The sequence below is a fragment of the Pogona vitticeps genome, chromosome 4 (genome assembly GCF_051106095.1).
Source record: "Pogona vitticeps strain Pit_001003342236 chromosome 4, PviZW2.1, whole genome shotgun sequence".
NCBI lineage: Eukaryota > Metazoa > Chordata > Lepidosauria > Squamata > Agamidae > Pogona > Pogona vitticeps.
Genome location: NC_135786.1, coordinates 235,072,629 through 235,089,193, shown reverse-complemented (window position 1 = coordinate 235,089,193; position 16,565 = coordinate 235,072,629). Strand labels below are relative to the sequence as shown.

Below are 16,565 nucleotides of genomic sequence, written 5' to 3'. Positions count from 1 at the left end.
CATTTTCGCACCCTCCCCTCGCTTAACGAGGGCGCGAAAACACTGCGCGTGGCCATTTTGGGCCATTTCCGGGCGAAATGCTTACCGATCTTCGCAAAGCGAATTTTGCCCTATCTAAAAAATGTTGAGGGATCGCTATGCGATTTCGTCGTTGTACGGTGCGCTCGTTAAGCGAGGCACCACTGTATTTGAAAGGTAGTCCTACAGAGGAGGGGCAGGATCTGTTCTTAATCATCCCAGAGTGCAGGACATGGGATGAAGCTACAAGAAGCCAGATTTCGGTTGAATATCAGGAAAAATGTCCTGTTAGAGCAGTACAACAATGGAACCAATGACCATGGGAGGTGGTGAGCGTTCCAACGCTGGAGGCTTTCAAGAGAAAATGGGACCACTCTCTGTCAGATCTGCTTTGATTTGGATTCTTGCTTTGACCAGAGAGTTGGACGCAATGGCCTTAGAGGGCCCCCTTCCAACTCCATTATTCTACGATTGTATAATTCTATTATTCTTGCCCGAAGGGGGAGACCACTTTGCCTGCAGAGCTGGGAACATCTGAACAGCAGCAACAAGGGATAGAAAACAGAGAATTGCCGACACTCTCATGCTCTGATGAGTTTCCAGAAGCATCTGGCTTTACACTGCTGGGAACAGAATGCTGGGTTGGATCGACCTTAACTAGCTTTAGAAGAGTCTTCCACCATGCGGTGCGCTCCAGCTGGGCTGGACTGAAGCTCCCACCCTTTCCAACCAACAGGGTGAACGACGCCAGGAAAGGCACCTTTTTTTGTGCTAGACTTCTCAGAATCCCTTATTTATTTGTTTCTTTCTTTCTTTGTTTAAAATACTTTTACCCTGCCTTTTCTATTTAAAAAAAGAGACCCAAGGGACCTTATATCACTAAAAACGCAGCACTAAAAGCTAAAAGCAGTCATAGAAACCATCGAAGCATTGAGCTGGAAGGCCATCAGGTCCAACCCCCTGCTCAAGGCAGGAATCCAAATCGAAGGAGATTTGCCAGTTGGTTGCCACTTATTTAAACAATTTAAATGAATTATATAATCATAATTATATTAAACATGTTAGGTAACAACGTTATTAAAACAGAATTAAAAACGGCAAAAATGCAAACCATCCCATGTTGAGCTTCTCTTAGACAGTCTGCCACCAAGGGAAAGCCTGCCTGAAGAGCAGTCTTCACCTGCTTGTGGAAGGACAGCAATAATGAGGCCAGTCTGGCTTCCAGTGGGAGGGAGTTCCAAAGTCTGGGACCAGCAACAGAGAAGGCCCTTTCCTGTCTTCCCATCAGACATGCCCAGGAAGTTGGCAGGAATGAGATAAAAGCCTCTCCAGAGGTTCATAACATCGGAGCCAGCTCATAATGGGAGACACGGCCTTTGAGAAAGCTTGGATCCAGGCCATTTAGGGCTTTATGGGTTAGAATCAACACCCTGAATTCAATCTGGAAACAGGTCAGCTGCCAGTGGAGCTGCTGTAATAGGGGGCTGTGTGATCCTTGTAACCACCCCCCTGTAACAATTCAGCTGCAATGTTTTCAAAGGGCTACAAAAACACATGCATGATTGCACCCAAAAGCATGGCTTTCATGGGACCAACCTCCTTTAAAGCAATCCTACCGTCTCCCGGTGAATCACTCCACTCCAGCCCCCCAAAACAGAAGCCTTACAATTCGGCTAAAACTACCCAGTGCAGGGTTGGAGCACGTTTCTTCATGTCTCATTTGATCATTGTGAAAGAGATTGCACTAGACCGATCCACTAGAGGTTCAAATTTTGACCTCTTTCCCAGTGTGATCACACATTTGGGTAATAAGATGTCTCTTGTCAGCCCTGGAGTGAGATTCCCACCTGCTCCCAGCATAGGTAAAGGTAAAGGTTCCCCTTGACATTTAGTCCAGTCATGTCTGACTCTAGGGGGCAGTGCCCATCCCCGTTTCCAAGCTGTAGAGCCAGCGTTTTTGTCCGAATACCGTTTCCGTGATCACGTGGCCAGGGCGACTAGACATGGAACGCTGTGACCTTCCCACCAAGGTGGTACCTATTTATCTACTCACATTTTTACATGCTTTTGAACGGATAGGTTGGCAGGAGCTGGGACGAGCGACGGGAGCTCACTCTGTCACGTGGATTCGATCTTATGACGGCTGGTCTTCTGACCTTGCAGCACAGAGGCTTTTGTGGTTTAACCTGCAGCGCCACCACATCCCCCTTGCTCCGAGCATACACACAGACAAATTTACTATCAGCCCTTTCAGATTCCCCTAAAGCCAACGAGGTATAGTGCTTAGCACACCCAGCCAGGACCATGCTGAAACCACCAAATGGCCATTAAACCTAGTTGGTAACTTTGACCTAATAATGCTCTCTTGTGCCTTTATTTACCAGAATGGTATTTGTTTGATCTTCATATTTATATATTATCTCCCCCCTCCCGGCTTTAAATATTGTCTTTTAATGATGTAATTTATTTATTTATTTATATTTATTTATTTATTTATTTATTGGACTTATATACCGCCCCATAGCGCTACAAGCACTCTCCGGGCGGTTTACAATTTTTTAATTATACAGGCTACACATTGCCCCCCCAGTAAGCTGGGTACTCATTTTACCGACCTCGGAAGGATGGAAGGCTGAGTCAACCTTGAGTCGGCTACCTGGGATTTGAACCCCAGGTCGTGAGCACAGTTTTAGCTGCAGTACAGCGTTTTAACCACTGCGCCACGAGGCTCCTTGGGTCCTTTTTAAAAGGGAAAAGCAAGAGGAAAACATATTTTAAATAAATAAATAAACCATATACACAATCTTGAACTCCTTCAAGGCAAGGGGAGATATTTATTTATTTATTTTATTTGTACCCCGCCCATCTGGTCTTACGACCACTCTACACGTGTTAATTAATCAGGATAACTCATCCTCCTAATGACACGGCTTCCATGTCATTTTTGTTTTGTTTTTATCGGCTAAAGAGAGCTGGTTTTGTTTTGACTTTCAATTGACTGATTTTTTTTACAAAAACTATAATCTCACCGTTTCTCATTGAACCCAATAAAAAGCTTCAGTTTATTTTATTTAAAATATTTTCACCCCACCTTTCTCCTTAAAGGGACCCCAGGGGTGTTCCATCATTAAAAGGACAATATTTGGATGAAGGCTAAGGTTAGAGCTGACCAGAAACATTTTGCTTGCTCCAGGTTGGTGGAGTAGCAACAGAGGCCCCCTATTTATTGGCTGTCTTGAGTTACTTATTTATTTCTTTAATTCAATTCCCTCCCACCATTCTCGCCTTGCAGGAGGGCTGTGAATTGACCAGATAATGTCTGTGCAGATGGGGAGGTGCAGAAGTTGAAAAAAGTAATAAATTAGGCATCCTTCAGTCTCGAGAGACTAGGGGAACGTGCTCTGAATAGAGGTCTTGGAAAAGCGTCTAGTGTGGCTGAGAAGGGCAATTTGAGAGTGACAATCCCATCCACTCTGAAGACAAATACAATCTGTCCCCTGTCCAGCTCCTTGATTTTGCTGCTTTAGGGACTGCTTCTTCACCTTGGCCTGCTGGACAAGGGTCTCTTCAAATTGGGAGAGGCCATGATGCACCGCCTGCCTCCAGGCTGAACGCTCAGAGGTCAGGGTTTCCCATCTGTTGAGGTCTATTCCTAAATCCTTCAGATCCCGCTTGCAGATCTCCTTGTATTGCAGCTGTGGTCTCCCTCTGGAGCAATTTCCCTGCACTAATTCTCCATACAGGAGATCCTTTGGAATCCGACCCTCAGCCATTCTCACAACATGCCCAAGCCAACGTAAATGTCGCTGTTTCAGTAATGTATACATGCTAAAAATTCCAGCTCATTCCTGCCAGGTGATACCAAAAATGCGTTGGAGACAACGCATAGGGAAGGTGTTCAGCTTCCTCTCCTGCCGTGCACAAAGGGTCCAGGACTCACTGCAGAAGAGGAGTATGCTCAGGACACAGGCTTTACCTAAGGGCTCCCCACGACCCTGGTCAAGAGGCGTTTCTCCAACAGCCAACTCAGCTCCTTGGTTCCAGGAAAAATCATCGTAGGGCAGGAAAATCCTCAGGGGCCCTGTTGTCTGGAGGATTGTGGGGTTTGTAGTCCTTCCCTCCGAAATGCTTTCCAACCTCTGAGCAGTCCTTTAAGTGTAGATGCCCCTTCCGGGGGTCAACGCACGTCCATTATATATTTAGCCAGCAATTATTTTTTAAAAAAAAAAACTAATATTGTGCTGCTGATTTCATCCATCAGCGAACGGGGGGGGGGGCGGAGAGCTAGGATGGGGGGGAGGACTAGAGAGGGGAGCATCTCCCGATGGAGAGACCTGCCGGTCGCCTCCAGAGCGGATCTCTGCGTCTGCGAGAACTTTCAAACGTGCCCTTCAAGAGGCGATCGGGGAATCTGGGGGAGGGATCTGGCGTGTGTGTGTGGGGGGGGGTGCCGTCGTCTTTCTAAGTCCCGCAGCTCAGGGTGATGCAAAGAGATGCAGCCGCGGGTCCTCCTGAACAGGGACAGAAAAGCGAAGAAAGGTGAGTCCCTTCCTCCAAGGCGGCTTCTTCTTTAGAGCATCTTTACCTGGGGCCGGATAGAGGGGAGGGCGGGAGGGGGCAGGATTGGATCCACCACCTCCCCTCCCTAGGCTGAGCGTGCGTCCCTGTCCCACCTGCCAAAAAAGGGGGGAAAGGGAAAACATCTGGCCGAAAGGAGCAGCTCCAGAGAACCCCGGGGCTCCGAGTACCGCGGCGCGGTCTTCCAGGGGGTCCGCCGGCGACGCAGGGCGGCCTCGTTCCTTCTGGAGGTTGTGTAACTGCGGGTGTGTGTGTATGTGTGCGGGTGTGTGTGTGTGTGTTAGTGGAAGGAGGCCAAGGCTCTGGCGAGGAAGGGGGTGTTCAACGCGAACCAAGCAAGGTCAAACCCCCAGAATTTTGGGGGGGCACACATAGGGTGTGTTTGTGCCAGTTGTGAAAAAAAATTGGGGGGGGGGTTTCCAGGTGTGTCTTGAGAGAGGGATGCTGAGCCGGGATTCAAGTCACCAGGGCCCAAAGAGCCTGTTTGGTGATAGGGGTGCCAAAGAGAAGGAGAGGATGATAGTTGTTCTCATCATTGAGTGGCAAGTTTCAGGGGTCCCCCCTCCGGAAGCCCCATGGGGAAGATGCTTTTACTTATTCGGTATAGGTAGATAGGCTGCTTGGATAGCTTGGTAGTTTAGGTCTCCGGCTGCGGGGCCAGAGGTTAGGAGTTTGATTCCACCCGCTGGGTCTCCCAGGAGAAGAGCCAGCCTGGGTGACCTTGGGCCAGCTGCACCCTCCGAAGGGTGCCTCCAAGGAGAAGGCAAGGGGGGGAACCACTTCTGTGTATTCTCTACCTAGAAAACCCTGGGACGGGTTGCCCTAAGTCCAAATGGCAATGAATTTGAATTATAATTAATTATATGTAGATAGGGCTGCAGAAACTCGATCAAATCCTGATTAATTCCATTGCTTGCTCTGTGTGTTCTCATACCCTACCAGAATTGAAATCCCCCGCTAAATCCGGTTTGTCAAAACAGCGGAAGTGGAATGATCCAGCATTTGGACCAAAATCCCCCCCCTTCGGGAAGTTGTGATCTAAAATGGATTCCCCCCCCCCAAGCTCCAGAATTGTCCACCACTAAAACCTTATTATTATGCTACTTTCTTGCCGTGGTTTGCAAATTGTTTGAATGTCTTGAAAAGAGTCCAAAATGAAAAGGCAATAAAATGCACCGCAGGAAATAAAACAGAGAACTAAATCAATGGCGCAAATGACAGCGTTTGGAGTCATAAAAAGCCTGTAACAACCACCTTCACTGCCCACTTGAAAACAGTCAGCAAGAGAACCAAGCATCCTTCTGTTAGGGATCTATATCCAATTCTAGGGCCCACAGCAGAGGAGGCCCTGCTCCACATACCTTCCCGCGTGACCTCTGTTGGTGGCAGAACTTGGGAAAATCCTGAACAGGACAAGAGATGGGTTGGGCAGGTTCCAAGATGTTCTGATCCAAAATCCTTTAGAGCTTTGAAGGTCAAAGCTAGCACCTCGAACCGAACCTAAGAACAGACCAGAACAAAAGGAAGCCCATCATGGATCAAGGAGATGTGATTGGAAAGGATAGCTGGATAGCTTAGTGGTTTAAGTCTCTGACTGTGGTGCCAGAGTTTGGGAGTTCAATTCCCCACTGTTCCTCCTGGCAAGGAGCCAGACTCATAGGTTTCCTTCCTGATCCAAAAGTTCTAAGATGATCATCATGACTAGCTCCCATCAGAAACCACACAGCTACATCTCAGACTAAGGGCAACCCCATATAAAATGTATCACAGTTGCCGAGTGAGAAGTTTGATATGCCTTTAATTGAGTTGCTGTTTTAATCGTATAACCTATCTGGTGAACATGCACCAGGATATTTTCCTGGTGCATTTTCTGACCCCACCAGAACCCCAGTGTACTGGGCAATTGACTGTAAGGTTAGCAGTGCGGCTAGGTTTAAGGGAATTCATGTACACCTGTCGTATTTGCTGAATGCACTGAAAATTTCAGTGTCCCTCCCAAATGGAGAATATATCCATGCCATTTTTTAAAGTGAACCATATACTATACATATTAAATTGCAATTCATCACATTAGAGGGGACAAAAAAAATAAATGGCATTAGGAAGGATAAGGGTTAGAAGCACACTCCCAAGAACAACGCTTGCTGATTTTTGTTGGAAAACTATCCTCGTTGGTACCTTCTCTTGTTTCCTTTTCTCTTATGACTTTTCCCCCCTTTCTCTCCTGCCTGTGTACTTGCTATAGTCTGCCACCTATGGTTATTCTATTGTGTATTTAATTTTTCTTCTTCTTAAGAGTTGCTTTTAGTATTAGCAATGCTAATTTTGAGAGCTTATGATGCTTTTCAAGGTTGTCTGCTGTTAATTTTATTATTGCTTTTGTATGTTTCTGTTATGTCATTTGTATGCCATCCCAGAATAGTGGCCTTACCACTAGTAGGGCAGGGAACACACACACACACACACACACACACACACACACACATGGAGGGAGAGAGAGAGAGAGAGAGAGACCATCTGCCCCAATCCTACAGATGATTCCTGGGAGAAACTGCCCATTGGGCAAGCTCTTCCACCCAGTGAGAGGGCATCTCAAGTGATCTTTCGTCTCCTTGCTAAGAAGGCAAAGTGGTAATGTACCAAATTCCTGAGCAAAGCAGGAAGGGTGTGTGTGTGAAGAACTGGCGAGCATCTCCTTGGCTGCCTCTTGTCTTGCAGGGCCTTCCAGAAAAAGAGGGTTGCCAGTTGAGAATGCACTTCCCGTCTCCAAAGTTGGCAAAACAGAGGCTGAAAGGGGGAGGGGGATCATCGCTATATCCATAAGTCACTCTGCTATTTTAATGCATGAAACCTATTTTACTGGAACATCTCCATGTTCGCCATAATCCTTGGCGATAAGAGGTGTAGTTATGATCTCAGTGACATACAACAATGTTCCCACCCCTATGCACACACAGGAGCGGTGACTGAACATCTCAGCGAGGATAACAGACGCGCCTTGTAAAAGTTTTGCTTTATGCCCAGGTAGGCTCTGTACACCCTTTTTGTGGGACTGCCCCCACACATGGCTTCCCTGAAGATATGGTGGCACCCCCTTTCTGAAGGCCCAGGATAGATCGCCTGTCCTCATGAACAGTTCCGTGGTTTTAGCTTCTGGCTCCAGAGCCAAAGGTAGGGAGTTCGATTCCTCCCAATCTCGGCGGGAGGAGGTGGAGGCTGGTCTGGCAGATATAAAGCAGGGCGAGGAGGAGTTACCACCAGCCTGGGAATGGTTCTGGATAGAGGACCCGTGGACGGGGAAGGTGGAAAAGCTAAGAATACCCAAGGAAGAGGCGGTTGCCAGGAGGAGGAGAGAGAGTAGCCCAAAGCCTTCATATTAGGGTGAGAGAGAGACTAAAGAGTGGAGGAGGAAGTTGAAAGAGGAAAAGGACATGGTAGAAAGAGAAATAAGAGAGAGGATAGAATGGAGGGTGAGGGAGATGCCAATGAGGGGAGAGCTTAGGGACCCTGGCAGGTTCCCACCGCCTCCAGAGAATTGGCCTGGCTGGAAGACCGAGACGAGGACACAGTCCCCTTACTGGAGGGGGAGACCGGACAGGTACTAAGCCGGGGAGGTGCTATGGACTGTCCGGGACCGTGGGATGTCCAAGGGGGAAACCCTTTTAAGGCTGAAGAATGGAAACCCCTGTCCGACCTGTTGTTGGAGGGGAAAAAAGGTTGGAATACGTCTGCAGACACAGGTTTTTTTTTGTTTTTTTGGTTAAGTAATGCAATAAATATCACTCCTATTTCTAAACCGCGCAAGTCTGATGATTTACTCGGAGCTGAACAAGAATTAAAATCTGAACCTTCCCATATGGAAAAATCGAGAAAATAATTTGACCAATCTCCCCAGCTCCATCTGGAATAGGCGAAATGCTTTGAAAGACAAGGTTTTATTCACTTAAAATGCCAAGAACTCTATAGTCTAAAACTGGGATGTAAATCCGTTTGCAGATTCAGAAAACAATGACTCCTGTGTGTAGGTGTAGACGTCCCCACAGGGCTTGGATGCAAGATGTGTTTCGGCACCAGGCAGACGCTGCAGCCTTCATGAGAAGAGCATGGGGGGGGTAGCTCTTTGATGCTTGTGAATGTTGTGTTCAGCTCTGTCCTTAGTACAGGGGAGGAAATCGGCAGCGTCGAGAGTTCCCGAGATCACACACCCCCATCCCGGCCACTTAGAAGGTTACGCCTCATCCAGCAATAGCGTTTTGGTGGGGTGTGTTTTTTTAACAAAAATGAAAGCAGGGCTATTGAAAGGAGCCCCCTAGTGACCAAAAATAATTAAATAATAAAAATTGCTGGGCCACTCAGGAAATATTGGCTTCTACAACCTCTAGAGCAGTGGTCCCCAACCTTGGGCCTCCAGATGTTCTTGGACTACAACTCCCAGAACCCTTCACCACTACCTCTGCTGGCCAGGATTTCTGGGAGTTGAAGTCCAAGAACATCTGGAGACCCAAGCTTGGGGACCACTGCTCTAGAGGGCACCCGGGGACCTTATGAGGTGTTTTGACAAAAAAAATTTTTAAAAAGAAGGGGAACATGGGGTTAGCAGGGAGTCGTGAGAGATTCTAGGGAGATGGGTTATACATCCCTGGGAACTATATATAGTGCAAACGTTGCGTGTGACCCTATGCCAATATGTGGTATATTCACAATTTTGCTTATACAAAGTTTTCACATTTTAAAAAATCCTAAATATGTTAGTTTCGGAGATGCCTGGTGTGGGGGTAGAGGATAGAGTCGATGGCATCCTTCAGTCTCGAAAGACTATGGTAATGTGCTCTGTATCGAGGACTTGAAACAGCGTCTAGTGTGGCTGAGAAGGCCAACTTGAGAGTGACAATCCCTTCCACACTGAAGAAAAATCCAATCAGCTCCCTGATTATGCTGCTTTTGTGACTTCCTCTTTGCCTCAGCCTGCTGGACAAGGGTCTCTTCAACTTGGGAGAGGCCGTGATGCACCGCCTGCCTCCAGGCTGAACGCTCAGATGTCAGGATTTCCCATCTGTTGAGATCCATTCCTAAGGCCTTCAGATCCCGCTTGCAGATGTCCTTGTATTGAAGCTGTGGTCTCCCTCTGGGGCAATTTCCCTGCGCTAATTCTCCATACAGGAGATCTTTTGGAAACCGACCATCAACCATTCTCACAACATGCCCAAGCCAACATAGATGTTGCTGTTTCAGTAATGTTTAAATGCTAAAACTTCCAGCTCGTTCTAGGAGTACTCTATTTGGAACTTTGTCCTGCCAAGTGATAATAATTAATGGGTCTTTCCTTGAGGGCAGATTTCCATCTGCTCTCAAGGAGACACTCATTAGGCCCATCAGGAAGAAACCAAGTTTGACGGCGGACGAAATTGGCAATTATAGGCCCGTCGCCAATGTTTCTTTCTTAAGTAAGGTGGTGGAGAGGGTGGTGGCCGACCAGCTTCAGGCGCACCTGGACGAAACAGATGCCCTGGATCCGTTTCAGTCGGGCTTCAGGCCGCGCCACGGCACAGAAACGGCATTGGTCGCCCTGTGTGATGACCTACTGAGAGAGGCCGACAGGGGCAACGTGTCCCTGCTGGTCCTCCTCGACATCTCAGCGGCCTTTGATACCATTGACCACGGTATCCTCCTGGGGAGGCTCTCCGAGTTGGGAATTGGGGGCCTTGCACTGGCCTGGCTCCGCTCCTTCTTGGAGGACCGTCCCCAGAGAGTGCAGCTTGGGGAGAGCGTCTCGGCCCCGTGGAATCTCAATTGCGGGGTTCCACAGGGGTCGATCATCTCCCCAATGCTGTTTACCATCTATATGAAGCCGCTGGGTGGGGTCATCAGGGGGTGTGGAGCTCGGTGTCATCAGTATGCTGATGATACTCAGCTCTACATCTCATTTCCACCTTCCGCAGGAGATGCCGTTCTGTCCCTCCAGCGCTGCCTGGGGACCGTACTGCAATGGATGCAGGAGAACGGGCTGAGGCTGAACCCGGACAAGACGGAGGTACTAAGGGTGGGTGCCCCCACAGTCGGGAACTTGGGAAACTCCCTCTCTTTTGGGGGGGTGACCCTTCCTGCTAAGGATGGGGTCCGCAGCTTGGGGATCCATCTGGACCCGGCGCTCACTATGGAATCCCAGGTGGCGTCGGTGGTCCGAACCGCCTTCTACCATCTTAGGCGGGTAGCCCAGCTGCGGCCCTAAATCGATGTTGGGGCGCTCACCACTTTGGTGCATGCGCTCGTAATCTCAAGATTAGACTACTGTAATGCGCTCTACGTGGGGCTGCCTTTGAGGCTGTTGTGGAAACTTCAGGTGGTGCAGAATGCGGCGGCCAGACTCCTCAGTGGGGTGAAAAAATTCCAACACATTTCACCCACTCTGGCCGCATTGCATTGCCTGCCCATCAGATTCCGCATCGACTTCAAAGTGTTGATGCTTACGTACAAAGCCCTAAACGGTTTAGGGCCTCGATACTTGGAGGAACGCCTTCTACCACCAAGATCTACCCGTGTCACTCGCGCGAGCCAGGAGGTGAGGCTGAGGAGCCTAACGCCGAGGGAGGCCCGGAAGGAAAAGACAAGAAATCGGGCCTTCTCGGCGGTGGCTCCTCGCCTCTGGAGCCTTCCCCCTGATATTCGCGCAGCCCCCTCGCTGGGTATTTTCAAAAAGCAATTAAAAACATTGATGTTTCGGCAGGCCTTCCCTCCTAGTTAATTCCTGATCCCCTTCTCTTTTCTTTCCTAATGTTTTAACCCAATTGTTGAAAGTTTTCTTTTATGTAATTCTGTTGTTTTTATTGTGGTATCCCATGTTGTAAGCCGCCTAGAGTGGTCTATCGACTAGATAGGCGGGATATAAATAAATAAATAAATAAATAAATAAATAAATAAATAAATAAATAAATAAATAAATAAATAAATAAATAAATAAATACCAAAAATGTGTTGGAGGCAATGCATATAGAACGTGTTCAGCTTCCTCTCCTGCCGTGCACAAAGGGTCCAGGACTCACCGCAGGACAGGAGTGTGCTCAGGACACAGGCTCTAGAGACCTGGATCTTGGTATATGTCGTCAGCTTCTTATTGAGCCATACTCAATAAGAGGATAGAGTGATGGACAAGGATTCGGGGGTTAAAGATGGGCATGAACTTCCAGTTTGGAAATTCGTCCAGGTACGTTTACAGGTGTTGGGTGGTTTGGCAGCCCATCCCGCCTCCAGCGGGGGGGGGCACTCAGAATCAGCACCCCGGCTGCACTGGCCCACTTCCTCTGGGCATCGTTTGTGAGTGGGCACCCACCCAAAGGGGCAGGGCATCTGTTGTGACAGTAAACAAACTAGGATGAACTACCAAACTAGCAGTCTGGGCCCATTTCTGTTCAGGAGGCCTGGGTTTAAATTCCCTGCTTAGCCATAGAAACTCGCCAAAGGAAGAAATGGAATGGTAAAGTCTATTGATTTCAAAGAAGTATGGACTTTATACTTTGAATGTGCCTTGTTGAAGGGGAAAAGGTATAGGCCAGCTGAAGAATCAGTGTATTATTTGGAAAGGAACGGGGTGAAAAGTTGCAAAATTATATTATTGGTTACCTCGTCCCGAGGGGGGAGTTGGCACGGCTGGGAAATGTTTATTGTGTATACTGTGTAGTTACTACTGAGTTTGCATATTAGTTTTAATTTTGTTATTTGCAATTTTCTTTTTCTACCGATTAATTTCTTTTTTAAAAAAAGGGTGTGGAACTAGTAAAACCACTCCTAAAATATCTTGCTTACCTTCAAAGCCCTGTTAGGATCACTATTAGTTGGTTCTGACTTGATGCTAAACATGTCTGATTATACCACCTCCATGTGCTTCAGACATCTGCTAAGTGGGAAGTTTTACCAGTTTTACCAGTGCAAAAACGCCAGCTTGCACTCCTCCTGCAAGCAGAATGTGGGTCTCCATCACAGAGATCACCGCTTGTCCACAAGCAGCCCCAAATTCCATGTTACTCTGCCAATGAGACTTTGCACTCAGCCGAAACTCAGGAATATTCTGGGCTTTGCTAGAAATGAAGCATTTTGTATTGCTAAAGCAGTAACGTTAAGTGTAAGTGTGCTCTGAACATTGATAGTGAGCATGTTTTATTCCCTCCCCCGTGTGCATTCTTCCTAAGAGGAAAAGTGTCCCCCACCTCTTCACCACCTGGCTTCATGATTTCCAGAAATGTTAGATGCCTACAGCCCACTGCGATCTGAACACATCTATCAGACACCATCAGAGACAGATGATCGGGGGGGGGGGGAGGAGGAGGGCAAAACGAGAAGAGTCAGTTTTGTGGACTCCGTTTGGCTTGTGCAAGTACTTTTGTAAACACTGTTGTAAATACCCCTATAAGCCTGTGACGACATGGCTGTAGCTGTAAAATGGATTATATAATATATACTGGATTCTGAAGACAGTGACTAGGAGAAAGGCAGTTACCTCTTTGTGTACAAGATAAACACAGGCTTGTTGGGTGGATGCTCCCCATAACTCTCTAATCAGTATATTATTGTCCCAGTGCTTTACTGGGTACTTTCCATTTACAGCATGTCCTCAAATTCTGATATGATAAGAAGGTCTCGTCATCGTGTTTTCTTCTCACTGGACAACTAACACCTTCACCGTCATCCGAGCTTCTGTAGATCTCTTTGGGGAGAGAAAGAACAGTCTCTGTGCCAGTGATCGGACATTAATCTCGTAATCTCAAGATTAGATCACTGTAACACGCTCTACGTGGGGCTGCCTTTGAGGCTGACACGGAAACTTCAGGTGGTGCAGAATGCGGCGGCCAGGCTCCTTACAGGAGTGAGAAAATATCAACACATCTCTCCAACGCTGGCCGCATTGCATTGGCTGCCCATCTGTTTCCATGTCAACTTCAAAGTTTTAATGCTTACTTATAAGGCCCTAAATGGTTTAGGACCTCGATATTTGGCGGAACGCCTCCTCCCAACAAGGTCTACCCGGATCACCCGCGCGAGTCAGGAGGTGAGGCTGAGGAGCCTGACGCTGAGAGAGGCCCGGAAGGAGAAGACACGAAACCGGGCCTTCTCGGCGGTGGCTCCTCGCCTCTGGAACAATCTCCCTCCGGAGATTCATGCAGCCCCCACGCTGGGCACCTTTAAAACCCAATTTAAAACATGGCTGTTTATTCAGGCCTTCCCTCCAGCCAACTCTTGATTTTTTCTTACTTTTCCTTGTTATTTTTACTGCTGTTCTTGTCTGATTATTATGTATTTGTCTATGTTTTATTATTTGATTTTATATTTGGAAGCCGCCTAGAGTGGTCCGGTGGGCCAGATAGGCGGGGTATAAATTAAATAAATAAATAAATAATATTTGGCCCAGCTGGGTGACGCCGACGTGTGAAGCCCTCCACGGCCTTATACAGAGACCCACTAGTGGTTTGTTCAATTTAGTATTGTTGGTTCTTTAGCACTGGGTTTACTGCGAAACTAAGGATGTGTTCAGACAAGGAAATAGCTTGCATTTTAGACCACTTGGGGTGGGTGTGAGTTATTGCTCAGTGATCCCATGGCATATGGACACTTGTGATCCACCCTAACCTTGATTCCTTCCCCCTTGCTGGACCTTTCGGGTGCAGTAACTAGGGTAGTCTTTTTTGGGGCTGAGATGGAGTCATTCCCCAAGAGAGAGAAAGATCATTTTAGAGTAGATGGCTCCCAGCAATACAACCTTTTCTGATATGATCAGACGTGCACTTTTCTTGCCATCCGAATCCCACCTTCTATAAGTTACAATCAGTGTCTCAAATTATGAGGTGCCTCTCAGTTAAGACTAGAGAGCCTGCTTCAGACCAATGTTTGACTTCATCGGGGAGATTCCTGGGAGTGCACCCCAACAGGGATAGGAACCTGAGTTGCAGGACTTGGCTGTCAAGTTGGATTTAAGTTGCGCTGGGAACTTGACTCAGTGTTGTTGTTTTTAATGACTGGGACTCAACTCATGACCCACTCACTCCCCCCTCTTTTTGTCTGGGGAAGAAAAGCTTGTTTTTTTAAATAGAGACTTGGGCTTGGGGCTTGGAACTCAGGACTTGGGTACAAGCTGCCAGTCCGGTACAGTGGTGCCTCGCATAATGAGCGCACCGTTTAACGATGAGGGCGCAAAAATGGCGGTGCTATGGAGGAACTTCGCTGAACGGTGAGTTTGGGCCCCATAGGAATGCATTAAACGAAGTTTAATGCGTTCCTATGGGTTTTTCCGTTCCGTTTAGCGATGTTTCCACATAGCGACTATTAATTCGGAACGGATTAACATCGCTATGCGGGGCACTACTGTAGTTCACGTTCATCTCTAAGCACTTGACTCCTAGTATTTATATCAGGTTAACCAATCCAGGGTCCCCGTGCTGCCAGCCAATGGCAGCATCTGATATTGCCCCTGCTGTTCTCCTCTATGCATGAAGACGTCTCTGAGAGCAGAGCCTTTTTGAACCCAAGCAGCAAAAGCTGCTCAACCCGGAACGTTCCTCTTTAGGAACATGACAAGCAGCCTGGCGCGCAAGGCCACGCCACGTCTCCGTCCACTGCAGTATGGTCTAACTGGCAGTGGCTCTCCGGGTTCTTAAGCAAAGGCCTTTCCCATCAAATGCAATCTGATCCTTTCAATAGGCAACACGAGGGATTGAACGGGACACCTTCTGCTTGCAAAGCACATGTTCGTACCACTAAAGCCACCTCTCCACACCTAGAAAATTCCACAATGCATGCTCAAGACCACAAAGGTCTAAATGCCAAGTATAGAGTCACAATGGCATTAATGATGTGACAGCGTATTTCCTTTTCATTTGTTTTATGTGTTGTTTTTTTAAATCCCAATCTGACCTGTAGAATGAAGAGTTATATTCCTGGCACTTCATGTTGTGGAACAATTTGTCCTTAGGATGTCCGTATTCCTGCTAGCAACTTGGCATGTCAATTATCTTTGGGCCTAATGCATTCTCTCTGAACTTCCCATTAATTTCTAAGTTTCTGAAGGAGCTAGATGTTCCCTTGGCCTAAAAGTCATTTTATCATCTACGTATTATGCAGGCTCCTGTTCTTGTCTCTGTTCCTTGTTCGGTATTTCAGCTGATTCTAATTAACCTCAAGGATATGAAAGTCTTAAAACCGAATCTCAAAAAAGCGTTGCTCTGTTGACTGTATGAGACATAAAGATAATGTTCAAGGGTGGAAGACAAAGACATTGCTAAGGAAAGAAACTCAAATAGGGAGAAAGCTTTGACACTGAGGACTCGCTAGGCTGTATACACTAAAGCAACTAAGCCAATTCTATAGAACAAGAGATGTGAAAAGTTCAGCTATTAGTAGTTTAAATCACAGACAATTTTCCAGTGGAGCAAGCTGTATTTGGCACATACACACCCCAGGCCACCAGGGATTATGTCACAACTACTGCTGCTGCCAAACTTAGGTGGCTGCTGCTTGGGTACCCGGCTCCCATTCCTGTTGCTGCCAAAATTCTTGTACCTTAACTTCCACTCCAAGTAAGCACAAGGAGTGAGCACCACACTATGGGCAAAATCCTGTTGCCATCAATTTACATTGGCATAACCTTGACTGGGTGCCAGAAATGATTAATTTAAGTGAATCGTAGATTCACTTAAATTAATGGAAGAGACCACAGGGGGCATCGAGTCCAACCCCCTGCCACGCAGGAACTCCCATCGAAGCACTCCCGACAGATGGCCATCCAGCCTCTGCTTAAAAACCTCCCAAGAAGGAGACTCCACCACACTCCGAGGCAGCCTATTCCATGGCCGATTAGCTCTGACTGTCAGGAAGTTCTTCTCTTTTCCATGTTGAAATGTTGGGCACATCATAAGAAGGCAGGATTGTGTGGGGAAAGACGGCAGCAGGGAAAGGTGGAAGGCAGCAGGAAAAGAGGAAGACCA

At 47.4% G+C, this 16,565-nt stretch overlaps 1 protein-coding gene across 2 annotated transcripts in view; it reads left to right on the top strand.

Moving 5' to 3' along the window:
- Nucleotides 1–4,140: 4,140 nt before the first annotated feature.
- The window catches only part of SLC45A4 (solute carrier family 45 member 4), a 157,999-nt gene continuing 145,574 nt past the window's right edge, over nucleotides 4,141–16,565 (top strand). Inside the window, exon 1 of one of the 2 annotated variants that reach the window (XM_072999399.2) lies at nucleotides 4,141–4,557. The gene's annotated coding sequence lies outside the window, so the exon portion shown is untranslated. The remainder of the gene's footprint in view (nucleotides 4,558–16,565) is intronic. The other variant, XM_072999400.2, reaches the window with a different exon arrangement.